Source organism: Oncorhynchus mykiss, chromosome 25 (genome assembly GCF_013265735.2).
Source record: "Oncorhynchus mykiss isolate Arlee chromosome 25, USDA_OmykA_1.1, whole genome shotgun sequence".
NCBI lineage: Eukaryota > Metazoa > Chordata > Actinopteri > Salmoniformes > Salmonidae > Oncorhynchus > Oncorhynchus mykiss.
This window is the reverse complement of record NC_048589.1, coordinates 22,768,366-22,782,994: the sequence shown is the minus strand read 5'-3', so window position 1 is coordinate 22,782,994 and position 14,629 is coordinate 22,768,366. Positions and strand designations below refer to the sequence as shown.

Below are 14,629 nucleotides of genomic sequence, written 5' to 3'. Positions count from 1 at the left end.
AACCCAAATTCTGATTGGTTGGCCTACCTGGGGGCCATCTATCAGTTGAATTATCTATAGTAATGCTAAAGTCCCCTTCTATCAATAATAACGAATTGGGAAATTTAGATAACCAATGAAGTATATGTTGCTCTATAGATTCAAGCAACTCATCATTCACATGTTTAGTGTTGTACCCATAGAAGTTTACAGTAATGAGTGTAATGTCATTGTAACTGATCACAAGACAAATAATGTGACCAAAGGGGTCACATTCCGAGTGTAAAATATTACCACCAAAGGTATTTTTCATTGTAGTGACACCAGCGGAGCGTTCAGATCCATGAGAGAGCCAAATATCGTTGTCCCACTACAACCTCCAGAAGTTGGCATCAGCTGAAATTGGGTGAGACTCTTGAAAAAAAGCAAAAATCTGTTCGAAATTGTTTAGCAAATAAAAATAAGGCCTTGCGTTTCATATTGTTTTGTAACCCCGTAGCATTAAGAGAAACTATAGACAAAGACAAAACAACAAAGATTATATAAAAGTATAAACTGTAGTAGGATGAGTCAAAGACGTAGGAGCAGTGAACGTAAACGATAAGGAACCGAGATCTGCACCATTTAAGTCAATTTAAAGTGAAAATAGCTTATTCCATAAACTTTGAGCTAGACGTTATCCGGCTTTGAAATTCAACTCAACTGAAAATTATGTTCAAGACCAAACCAAGGGTTATTGTAGTAAGAGAGACTAAAAACCCTCTTTAGTGTAATCAGGAACTATTCTGAAAAATAAAATACAAAATAATAATTTAAATAAAAGGGTACCTACTATTTTAAGTGCATATGAAAACTGATCATAAAAAATTTGAATAAAAAATACCTTTTTCACTTGGAAATAAGTATTAATAACTAAATAGAACAATAACCGTGTAAAGTCAGAGCAGACCTGTATGCCCTTTAAAACCGTATCTTAGTTACTGCATACATAATAAATAAATACAGCTTTCAATCTTCTTCGTAAGTTTGTAAACAAAATAGGTCTTCTGGTCATAGAAGAACAAACAAATAAATTGAGTTACCTGAGCATTCCTGAAAAATAGTCACCTGATGCTTGTTAGGTAAACCACATAAGGAAAATGAGAATACCATGGCTGAAACCATCAATCTGTTCCTTCTGGTGAGGTTTTAGGGAGGAATATGGATTTCTGAACCGTTGATGAAGCCTCGTCCTCCGACGAAGTAAGCAGCCTTCCCCTCACTTCGTGCTATCTTGATCGTTGGCCACAACTTGTTCCTTCTTTCCATGTCCTCCGGGCTGAGATGCTCGGCGAAACGCAGACCATGGCTCTGAAGGAAGGCGTTCTTCCTAGCAGCTTTCCAGACAGCATCCCTGTAGAATCTGGCAGTGAAGAGGATGATGATACCCCTAGGTATTGAATCGTTTTGCTGTTGCTTCTTGCCAAGGCAATGCACAACGTTGATTGTATCACCAACTTTGTTCTTCTCTGCAGCCATAACTTCTTGGCAGATGCGGATAGCCTCTCCTCGTACATCTTCATTCTCCACCTCTGGCAAGCCGTAGAGTCTCAGGTTCCATCTTCTTGTGTATTGTTCCAGATCAGTGAGACGTCTATGGTAGACATTGTTATTCTTCTCCACACTTTTTTCAACTTTTGCAACTCATTTTCATATCCTTGATTTCACCGCATGCAAACTTCACAGTCTTTTTCAAGCCTTCGATAACCATGGTGTTCGCGCCTACCATTTTATCAATGGTGTCAGACCTGGAGTTGATGAGTAAGGAGAGGGTAGCCACGATGTCAGAGTTCATGTTGGGTTTTTTGGAGGGTGGAGGTTTGCACAGAGTAACCGGTAAAGAGGGTGAATTCGTCATCTTCAACAGCATTCGAAAGCATTTTATTATCCATAGGCCAAGAGTAGTTACGGCAGGTATCTAAAGCACGTTTCTCTCTTGTTGATTAGCAATAGAACGGCTAACTTCTTCCTTTCTTTTTATGTCACGACTTTGCATGGACATGCCAAAATAAATCCAATTATTATTCCAGTCACAGGAAAGGTCTTATATCTTGAACAAATAAAAACAGTAATAGTAATGACTGTAAACTTGTTTTTTTTCTCACAATCTTTCTTAAATTTGGTACGGAGCTCGGTAAAAAAGCGTCTGTTCAAGCCGCCATCTTGGCACCTCACTTCCCCCACGATGGAGGTGTCATGATATCGGTATCATCGACGGTATCCTTATGTAATACATGTATCACTAGCCACTTTATACTATACTATGCCACTTTGTTTACATACTCATCTCATTTGTACATACTGTACCCGATACCATCTACTGTATCTTGCCTATGCTGCTCTGTACCATCACTCATTCATATATCCTTATGTACATATTCTTTATCCCCTTACACTGTGTACAAGACAGTAGTTTTGGAATTGTTAGTTAGATTACTTGTTATTACTGCATTGTCGGAACTAGAAGCACAAGCATTTCGCTACACTCGCATTAACATCTGCTAACCATGTGTATGTGACAAATAAAATTTGATTTGATTTGATGATAGAGTACCACAGTATGAGTCATAATACCCATAAAACCCAGCGGTCAAACCGGGAAATGGTTCCAATCGTTTTCCACCATTTACTTTTCCCATAGGAGATTTTAGAAACACTTCAAATAAGGGCTGTGTTTAGTGTAGGCTGACCCTTGCGTGATGTTTTGATAAATGTGTAAATCTCTCTAGGACAAGGTGACTTTTACCAATATATTAAGCTCCATTTACCCCCCAAAAAGGAAACGCTAATTATCTGCTAATGTTGTTATATTAACCATTGTGTGGTGTTCATGTTTTTGTTATTCACGCATCTAGGGTGTGAATTTCCCATGTTCCTATGGCCTGGTTTTGGGCAGGGCGAGGGCAGGGGACTGAAAGATCCACAGGGCTCCCCCATCAGGACAGCTGCCGGAAGGTTAATAAAAGCTGTGGCACCAGAAAGAGGGTGTTGAAGCCCACCATGTCGTACACAATGTACCTGTAGGGCAGCTCCACCTCCATGTGCTGTCAGGCCTTCCTCATGCCTCTACTTGGGATGCCTTAGATACTGCAGGCCAGAGTAATGGTGATGGCCTTCATGAGGGCCCTGGTGGCCAGCAACACCAGCATGCATAGGCAGAACCTCGGCATTGCCACAGGCAGCAGGCAGGTCCTGAGGGCCGATGGGGACAGGGGCAGCAGGTCCAGCGGGGGGTCAGACATCAGGCCCAGTTGGTGGTTGAGGTGGGAGGCCAGGGCCACGCCAGCGCCGGTGCCCAGGATCTGAGCGGTGTCTCCCTGTGAAGTGCCAGAGGTGTCCAGAGTGAAGGAGAAGGGTGCAGGGAGATGATGATGAGGGGGGCGTAGTGATACATCAGCTTGAAGTTGTCGATCAGGTCCAATTCCCGGCTGGAACACCACCAGGATCAGGTGGCTGTACAGGAAGCCAGCAATGATGTCCTAGGAACAACAACAACAATAGCTTAGAAACATATGAGTTATACAGACAGCACTCCCACATACATTCAGATGATCTTAACAATGCTTTAATCATTTGAGTAATGTAAGACAGACTTTTATCCCGTTGACAGATTTTCATTTCATAATAGAGGAACAAGTTTGTTGACAGAAAGTGGTGGGGTGACGTGCAGAAACAGAATTGGCTAAGGAGAACAACCCATCAGGACAGTGAGCTCTTGCCTCTGAGCAGAATCAGGCCAAGGGTCATGAAGCAAGCTATAGTATTTAGCAAGTAGAAAAATGACACAAATACTGTCCTGCGCTCATGTATATTTGGGTGACGTTCCAGATCACTTCACCATTTGGTGTGAAATTCCTTGGAGGCCACAGAACAAGGACTATGCACACCAACAGCCTTGTGTGACTCATGTCCAATAAAACCCCAGGTCATTCTCTACAGTGATTATTTTCTTGTGAAAGAATGAGAACGGTATGAACAGGATCCAACTACATGTTGGTTTTTTATCAGCAATCTAGACACAATACCCCATAATGACAGAGCTAAAACAGGTTTTTAGACATTTTTGCAAATGTATTAAAAATAAAAAACAGATAACTTATTTACATAAGTAATCAGACCCTTTGCTTTGAGACTCTAAATTGAGCTCAAGTGCATCCTGTTTCCATTGATCATCCTTGAGATGTTTCTACAACTTGATTGAACATGATTTGGAAAGGCACACACCTGTCTATATAAGGTCCAACAGTTGACAGTGTATGTCAGAGGTCAAAGGAATTATCCATAAAGCTCCGAGACATGATTGTGTCGAGGCACAGATCTGGGGAAGGGTACCAAAAAATGTCCCCAAGAACACAGTGGCCTCCATTCTTAAATGGAAGAAGTTTGGAACCACCAAGAGTCTTCCTAGAGCCGGCCGCCCGGCGAAACTGAACAGTCGGGGGAGAAGGGCCTTGATCAGGGAGGAGACCAATAACCCGATGGTCATTCTGACAGAACTATAGAGTTCCTCTGTGGAGATGGGATAACCTTCTAGAAGGACAACCATCTCTGCAGCACTCCACCAATCAGGCCTTTATGGTAGAGTAGCCAGACGGAAGCCACTCCTCAGTAAAAGGCACATGACTGCACGCTTGGAATTTTCCAAAAGGCACCTAAAGACTCTCAGACCATGAGAAACAAGATTCTCTGGTCTAATGAAACCAAGATTGAACTCGTTGCCCTGAATGTCAAGCGTCACGTCTGGAGGAAAACTGCCACCATCCCTACGGTGAAGCATGGTGGTGGCAGCATCATGCTGTGGGGATGTATTTCAGCGGCAGGCACTGGGAGATTAGTCAGGATTGAGGCAAAGATGAATGGAGCAAAGTACAAAGAGATCTTTGATGAAAACCTTGTCATCACTGTCCTGTGAGGATCACAATGGGTCAGATCAGCTTGGCAATGACTGACAATAACCAGACCCTCTCCCACCCACTAAGGGGGGAGGAGGGAACTGCCGGGTTGACAGCTCACACTTGGTTGTAAATTAAGCCGGCGATGGCACTCTCTTGCTCTTCAGTATCAACCAAAGGAATGTCTTTGTTCACAGACACTTTGCCTGCCCAAAGTTCTAATGTCCAAAAAGTGAATAATGGAACAATATTTCTAACGTAACGATGTGAGTGGGGAACTATGGAAAATGTATGTAATATTGCTTTTCATTTTGTGATGTTATTAAAAGCTGTATGGACCAAATACTGTAACTTGGAAATGATTTATCTGTCAAGTTTGCATCTAATTAGTCGTGCATAGGATATGATAAATGATGACCATACTTTTGTTAAGATACGGATGTGATTTTTAGAGTCACAACAACCTGCTCCAGAGCGCTCAGGACCTAAGACTGGTGTGAAGTTTCACCTTCCAAAGGGACAATGACCCTAAGGCCACAGCCAAAACAACGCAGGAGTGGTTTCAGGACAAGCACTGGTGTAAAGTACTTCGTTAAAAATAATTTAAAGTACTACTTAAGTCATTTATTTGGGTATCTGTACTTTACTATTTATATTTTTGACAACTTTTACTTTTACTTCACTACATTTTGTACTTTCTACTCCATACATTTTCCTTGACACTAAAAACTACCTGCCCTCCATGACACCTACACCACCTGATGTCACAGGAATGCCAAAAAGGACAATAACCACCTGAGCCACTGCCTTTTCACACTGCTGTCATCCAGAAGGCGAGGTCAGTACAGGTGCATCAAAGCTGGGACTGAGAGATTGAAAAACAGCTTCTATCTCAAGGCCATCAGACTGCTATACAGCAATCACCAACTCAGAGAGGCTGTTGCCTACATTGAGACCCAATCACTGGAAACTAATAAATGGATCACTAGTCACTTTAAACAACGGCACTTTAAAAATGTTTACATATCTTACATTACTCGTATCACATGTATATACTGTTCTATACCATCTACTGCACCTTGCCTACGCCGCTAGGCCATTGCTCATCCATATACTTATGTACATATTCTCATTCACCCCTTTAGATTTGTGTGTATTAGGTAGTTGTTGGGGAATTGTTAGATTACTTGTTAGATATTACTGGAATGTCGAAACTAGAAGCACAAGCATTTCGCTACACTCGCATTAACATCTGCTAACCATGTGTATGTGACCAATAACATTTGATTTGATTTATCTATGCATAGTCACTTTAATAACTCTACCTACATGTACATATTACCTCGACACCTGTGCCCCCGCATATTGACCCTGTACCGGTACCCCCTGTATATTGCCCCCGCTATTGTTATTTTACTGCTGCTCTTTAATTATTTGTTACATTTATCTCTTACTTTTTTTTAGGTATTTTCTTAAAACTTGTTGGTTAAGGGCTTGTAAGTAAGCATTTCACCTGTTGTATTCGGTGCATGTGACAAATACATTTTGATTTGAAGAACATAACTTATAAATGCCTCATGAGCTTAGTTCAACTGTTGTACCCCATCAGAACCCCAAAATGTAAGCTTGTTTAACTCACTCCAATGTTTTTAACATGGTTAACACTATACATTTAGTCAGTCCATGCATCAGTCCATGCATCCATAGCTCTCTCTATGAATTTGAGAGTGTTTACATTTCTCCAGCTCCATTCCTTAAGATTTTTAGTGAAACAGGGGCAGGTAGTAAGCGTTGTTACTGTTTCAATTAAGGATTCTAGCTTTAAGGGACATTTGAGTGAGCCAGTGTTATTATCGATGTTTGATCTTCACTTTCACCATGGTGAAACACCTCTCATCTATCTACGGCTCAGTAACCAGGACAGTTAACTATTTATACTCCAACACGCCAGAGATCACCCTACCTCTCCCCCTCTCTTCATGCTGTCAGTCATTAACCCACCCTGGCCTACATGTCTACCAAAGCCATGGACACGCCCTTCCATGGTCACAAGTGTGGCATCATGCAGTAGGATCACTGCAAGACCACATGTTACAATCAAAAGGATTTTCAGAGATCCAGAGGTGAGATAGTCCAAGAGCTAAATGCCCTTGTAATGTTTTATCACCTTTCTCTTAGTCATTAAGAGTCTCTCATTGTGATTGCTATCGCTAGTCTGTCCCAACTGTTGTCTCACTTGGTCCAACTAGGCTTAACCGAGAGAACCTGAAAATGTAGCTTGTACGTTGGCTACATTGGCATAATTTAGTGATAATCAGTACTCACTTTAACCCCTTACCACCAAACCAGGGCTCATAAAGCCATTAGAGAGAGACACTGAGAACTGTGGCATACAACCCACAGAATAAACTATGATATAGGCCCTATTAAATGGACTGCCATTACAGAAAGCATGGGAGGAGGATAGATTATAGACAACTTCATGTCCTCCTTAGGGCCTAACGTTCATTTCCTGGTCTCTTGTTTTGCCATTAATGATTTAACAGGATCAGCTATCAGGCCTCATTAGTTATGATGACTGTATATTCCCAGTTTAATGAGAGAGGCCTGAACTGGAGGATCAGCCTGTTAGCCTCTCAGATGGTAGAGAACATGAGGCTGGGCTATCTACGCAAACTATTTTAGATACAATTCAAAGCATTCCTGTGTAAAAAAAAAAGAGGGGGAAGCGTTTTCATTGAGCGTGATGAGATTTTAAGCTGATACAGAACACATTAAGCATTGAAGCCTGGCAGCGGTCTGAGACCACAAATGGATGTTCTACACTCCAGCAGCCCCCAGAAAACAGCAACTGATATAGTGTCTCCCAGACACAGCATTAAGCCCCTTCAGCATTAGCTCTGCTATTATATTGTTATATGAGCTGGAAACAAGCCTGGGAGCCCCACAGATCAATGGTGTACAGGAGGGGGTCAGTGAGCCTATGGAGGGGGAGCAGGAGGAAGAGAGAGGCTACACAGGATCACTGCCTGGGGCTGGGTATCTACTAACTCCCTTGCCTGTGTGTGGTTGACTGCTCTGTGTCACTCCATCAGTCAACTCCCTGAGACATGATACAGGCATCACCATAGCAGCAGTTGCCCGGGCGACCGACAGTCAAACCCAAGACTGTAGCCAACCAGGCCAATCACATCTTTCCAGTGAGAGACAACATAAATTACCACGTGGGACTTAATGGGAATTGTGGAAACAAGCGCACATGCTCTGAAAAACAGACACTCTGTCACTCACAAACAGGTGCAGAGTCAAACATGTACAGTTCTGTCTCTCTGGTGCACAGTTGTAGAAATGGAGGCCAAAAGGCAGGTCCATATTAGGACAGTCAGCATGCCTCATCGCTACTAGTCTCACTCTCCAGTTGGGCCTGCTGCCTGCCTGCCTGCCACAGCTGAGATGTGTGGTCTGTTACAAAACAGAGAAAATACTAGAAATGACCTTTACTTTCTTCTTCAAATAACGTTTCAGGCTTAAAGTCGCATTCTCTCTTCTCACACCATCTTTCACGGTGGTGGGGATGACAGCATTGCTGCTTATAGGACGGATGGGTCTGCACTGTATACCTCAAGGCACTTCACAGAGGCAAATATAATTATGTGATGTTCTCATTTCCCGCAAGGATTCCCATGGAGCTGAGGCAAGCAGGTTGTGTGGGAGATGACGCAAAATGGAGCAATGTTTATAAACTGTGCATGAATACAAATCCCAATGTGAGCCAGTGATTCAATTCCAATGCATTTATTTAAACACCATTTAACATTTATTTTTGCTTCTTGTTATGGGGGATTTGTGATAATGCCTATGATCATGGAGGAGTACGTTATTACCAACAACACCCTCTTTCAAAGCCCCGCCAAAGCCATTCGTCTCCTCCCTGACTAAGGCCCTTCTCCCCCGATTGCTCAGTTTGGCCAGGCGGCCAACTCTAGGATGAGTCTTGGTGGTTCGAAACCTTTTTCATTAAAGAATGATGGAGACCACTGTGTTCTTGGGGACCTTCAATGCTTCAGAAATGTTTTGGTACCCTTCCCCAGATCTGTGTCGCGACACAATCCTGTCTCGGTGCTCTACGGACAATTTCTTTGGCCTCATGGCTTGGTTTTTCCTCTGACATGCACTGTCAACTGTGGGACCTTATATAGTCAGCTGTGTGCCTTTCCAAATCACGTCCAATCAATTGAATTTACCACAGGTGGACTCCAATCAAGTTGTAGAAACATCTCAAGGATCATCAATGGAAACAGGGTGGACCTGAGATCAATTTTGAGTCTCGTATCAAAGGGTCTGAATACTTGTGTAAAATGTCTAAAAACCTGTTTTTACTTTGTCATTATGGGATATTATGTGTAGATTGATGAGGGAAAAATGAATTTAATACATTTTAGAATAAGGCTGTAAAGTACCAAAATGTGGAAAATCTCAAGGGTTCTGAATACTTTCCGAATGCACTGTATAACTAGGAATAAAGTGACAGATAGTAAACAGTAGCAGCAGCGTATATGATGAGTCAAAAAAAGTTAGTGCAAAAAGGGTCAATGCAGATAGTCGAGGTAGCTATTTGGTTAACTATTTAACTAACTATTTAGCATTATTATAGCTTCAGGGTAGGAACCGTTCAGGGTCCTGTTGGTTCCAGACTTGGTGCATTGGTACCGTATGCCATGCAGTAGCAGAGAGAACAGTCTATGACTTGGGTGGCTGGAATCTTTTGAAAATTTTTAGGGCCTTTCTCTGACACCGCCTCATATAGAGGTCCTGGACGGCAGGGAGCTCGGCCCCAGTGATGTACTGGGCCTTATGCACTACCCTCTCTAGTGCCTTGCGGTCGGATAGCAAGCAGTTGCCATACCAAGCGGTGATCCAGCCAGTCAAGATGCTCTCAATGGTGCAGCTGTAGAATTTGTTGACGATATGAGGGCCCATGCCAAATCTTTTCAGCCTCTTGAGGGTGAAGAGGTGTTGACGTGCCCTCTTCATGACTGTGTTGGTGTGTTTGGACTGTTCCGACCAACAAAATAAAGTTCTTAATCGTTTCGAACCAGAAAAAAATCATTCCTTTCTGTTCCTTTTTTAACCTGTGAAATCAACAGTTTTTTTTACATTTAGCCAATTAAATTACTTCACCAATCAGTGCAGATAGAGCAGTCAAGCTAGTTGTTTAGATGCATGATGGACAGACAAGTGTAGCCTATGGCGCAAGATGCAACGGAAATTTTGCGGGTGGGAAGAGAGCTAGAGAGGGTTCAGGAGGTGGCTTGAAGCGCTGGGCATCTTGTTATGACATTATCTGAATTAGGTCCACAGAATTATACCTACGGAAGGAGGAGCGGCTGCTTTGAATGTCCTTTGAGCTAGCTAGCTAACAAGCTTTAGCTAACAAGCTTGTTTGTGCAGAGCAGCACCAGACTTAATAAATCCAGCGTGAAACAAGTTAAGCTACAACTCTACACAGGCGGGAGGCGGGGACGTTCCAGTACAGTAGTTGACAGTAATGTACCATAACGTTGGATGCCGCCGATAAACCGCCGATAAACCCCACAGAAGAAGAGGCGGGACGATAACAGTAGTTGGCTAGCTGCAGTTGCAAACTATTGAAAAAAAGAGCAGAATCTTATTTTCTCCACCTCAACTAAACAGCTTCCACGGGCATGAGCACTGCTGACCGCTCCGCCTGGTGTTCAACCTACCCAAATTCTCTGCAACCTCCACTGGCTTCCAGTCGAAGCTCACATCCAATACAAGACCATGTTACTTGCCTACAGAGCAACAACAGGATCTGGCCTTCCCTACCTTCAGGCTATGCTCAAACCCTACACCCCAACCCAAGCATTCTGTTCTGCCACCGCTGATCTCTTGGCCCTCATACCCCTATGGGAGGGCAGCTCCTACTCAGCTCAGTCCAAGCTTTTCTCTGTCCTAGCACCACAATGGTGGAACCAGCTTCCCCCTGAAGCTAGGACAGAAAAGTCCCTGCCCATCTTCTGAAAACATCTGAAACCCTAAAGTAATAGCTATTTATTGAGGGAAAATGTACTTACTATGACTGTGATATGTGGTTGACCCACATAGCTATCTTAAGATGAATGCACTAACTTTAAATCACTCTGGATGAGAGCCTGTGCTAAATGACTAAAATGTAAAAATGAAAATCTTGCCCCCCTGCCTAGGCTTCTTTGAAAATGAGTGGGCTACCTAGTCCGCCACTTGCTGTCTGAACAGCGCCTTTATACCGCATTATTGGCTGGCAGTAAATCACATGTTGCTGTTTGCTTTTTCAATTAGGATGAGGAAGTATCAAAGTGCTTCCCCACTTGGCAGTGTTTTTATGGAACTGGCAGCTGTTGAGGACAATGGCGTCAACATGAAGTTTCATAGTAAGTTCGTGGTAGTCACTAGGGGTGTGGCGGTCATTACATTGATGATTGTGATTGTCAAGACAATAATTGCAGATCTAACGGTAATTGACCGTTAATTAACATGAACACATTTAGCATCTCCTGGCTTCCACACCTTCCACACAATTCTTTATACATTTTAAGGCAGAATGATGCGACTCAAAAAGTTGCATGAAAGGCATAAGCTCTGCTTTGTTTTTTTGCGCAGCCTGCACACACTTCATCAGTCTCTCATTCAGAATTTGAATTCAAATTTCCCTGAGGCATCCCCTTTGTGTGGCCATAATGCCCCTAAAAAATCCATGCCTTTTATAATGGCCAGTGGCAGTTGTGCCCTTGGGCTGAATATAATAATTATAAGTCCCTTCTCTTGGCTGCATGCCCAGGGAGCCATACAAGCTAGAACCGCCACTGCATAGAGGGCATAATGTACTTAAGCAATAAGGCCCGAGGGGTTGTAATACATGGCCACAAACCCTTGACGTGCCTTATTGCTATTATAAACTGGTTACCAACTTAATTAGAGCAGTAAAAATACATCTTTTGTCATACCCATGGTCTGATATACCACGGCTGTCAGCCAATCAACATTCACGGCTCGAATCACTCAGGTTATAATCAGAATTATAGAACATCTCCATCATGACCATGGGCGGTGAAAGTCTGAGACTGGCCTGGACCAGCCAATGATATCCTTGCTCTGGCCCAGGTCCATGACCCAAACCCAGACCACGATCAGTCACCGGCTGACGTAAAGGTCCATGTTCCAGATGAAGAACGGGAAAAAGGTGATGTAAAACAGCTCATTGCCCAGCTTGGTTCCGAAAGGTAGTACACAAACTTGTTCTCAATTAAAAACTCCTGCCCCTCATCGCCTGTCAGAGAGTTTTTGTGCAAGGGCTTGACAGTGCTCCTAGAAGGACTGAGGTCCTCAGGGTTCTCGGAGGTGCATTCCACTCCGGACCTGTTGACGCCACTTGAGCCATTTTCTGTGAGGTGCTCCAGCGAGGTGGCCACCGTTGCAGCTGTGCCCGGCCATGGCCACCGCAGCAGGAATGACAATTGCCCCATTCTGAGAAGCATCTACACCTTCCTGTCTCCAACTGTTCCCTGGGGAGGTGACTTTCCTCTGCCGAAGACTATCTGTTTTCTCCCCTTCTCCGCCTCCGTTGACAATACATTTCTCACTTTCACCCTGGAGATGGCTTATGCCATTGACGTTGTGCAAGTGACCTCGCTCCACTCCTCTAATCTCCACTGGGTTCCTAGAAAATGTCCCATGTACACCGCAGATCTGCTGAAACCGTGCTAGATGAATCGGGTCTTTGAGATTATTGCATAGTTGTACAAATTGCGTCATCATATATTTTGTTATGTTGATTCTGATGTAGAGCACTGTGTATTTACTATGAATTACCATTAACTAGCTAGTCAAGCAGCAGCTCATGCATCATGGCACCATTAACTAGTTAGTCAAGTAGTAGCTTGTGCATCATGGAAGTAACGTAACGTTAACTGCTCAGTTTAGCTGTATAGCCAGTTCCCAGAAAATAAACACTTTCAACAAGAGGAGCAAATAAATAAAAATAACAGGTTTTCCTGTCGAAGACAATAATAAGACCTGTTAAAACAATAGGCGATACGATACTGTACAAAACGCGGCAAATGCATTTTCCATGACAGAGGTTAGTTGTTGCTAGTTGTCCGTAGCTAGTTGTTTGAAACCAATGCAATCTGCTTCGCTATCTCAAGTAGCTAGCTATCTGGTTACTGACAGATCTATGAAGTGCTCGGGAACACGAAGGCATAGGTGACGCACTCAGAATTTAAACAGGACTGTGTTTCTATTCGTGGTGCTGTGGACGAGATTCACAATGTCTGAGTAAATCATAGAGAATGATAGAGGCCTCTAGTTAAGCAAGAGTGTGGTATATGGCCAATATACCACGGCTTCTTATATACAACGCAATGTGGAGTGCCTGGACACAGCCCTTATCTGTGGTAAATTGGTCATATATCACAAACCCCCGAGGTACGTTATTGCTATTATAAACTGGTTACCAATGTAATTTGAGCAGTAAAAATACATGTTTTGTTATACCTGTGGTATACTGATAGACCACTGCTGTCAGCCATTCAGCATTCAGGCTCCACCCAGTTTATAATGGCCGTTTTGCATTGAACTGAGGACTTTGAGGGCTTCCAACATTTGAATGTAGTCAACAGGGTTGGGGAGTAACAGATTACATGTAAGGGATTACAAAACAATGGCAACTGCAATCCGTTATGTAACCAGCAAAAATGTTGTAATCAGATTACAGATACTTTTGAAAAAATAGATGATTACTTCGAGGATTACTTTTAAATTCAGAAAAGATGTTTGCGAAAAGAAATCTTTGACACTTCTATGTTTTCTCATTGATATTCAAATCAGCATTGAAAAAAGGCACAAGTTTAAGTTTGTTCCACTTGAGCGAGTCTGACCACAAGTCAGAGACCACTATGATGACACACCAAATGTGTTTGATCAATCAAGGCAAAAGAGCGACAATAGGCTTTTGTAGGCTACAGTCCAAGGTATGTCTTCCAATACTGCGACTGCTGTCAGCATCCAAAGACTATTCAACTTAAACGCTTGGAGATGGATGACAGCAGTGGTGTAGTCTACGAAGATACCGATATCACTTATTATTTATTGATATCTACTGTACATAGCGCATTGATGTGAATCACACTGCTGCTCTCTCATTTAGCTATTTGCGCCTTACGGATTGTGGTTGTTGTGGATGGCTGTTCACAAATCTAAAAGTGTATTTGAACCCAATAATGGTTGAATTCAAGAAGTTTAAGGTACACTTCTTCCTCCCCTTATTTTCCACCACAATTTGCAAATAAATTCATTAAAAATCCTACAATGTGATTTTCTGGATTTTTTTCTCATTTTGTCTGTCATAGTTGAAGTGTACCTATGATGAAAATTACAGGCCTCTCATCTTTTTAAGTGGGAGAATTTGCACAATTGGTGGCTGACTAAATACTTTTTTGCCCCACTGTGTGTATATATATATATATATATATATATATATATATATATATATATATATATATATATATATATATATATATATATATATAGTAACAGTCAAAAGTTTAGACACGCCTACTCATTCAAGGGTTTTTCTTTATTTTTACTACGTTCTACATTGTAGAATAGTAGTAAAGACATCAACACTATGAAATAACACATAGGAAATCATGTACTTTAGT

General features: G+C 42.4%; 1 pseudogene; it reads right to left on the bottom strand.

Annotated features, from left to right (window-relative positions):
• Nucleotides 1-2,954: 2,954 nt before the first annotated feature.
• Nucleotides 2,955-12,433, bottom strand: LOC110504209 (annotated as a pseudogene).
• Nucleotides 12,434-14,629: the final 2,196 nt, after the last annotated feature.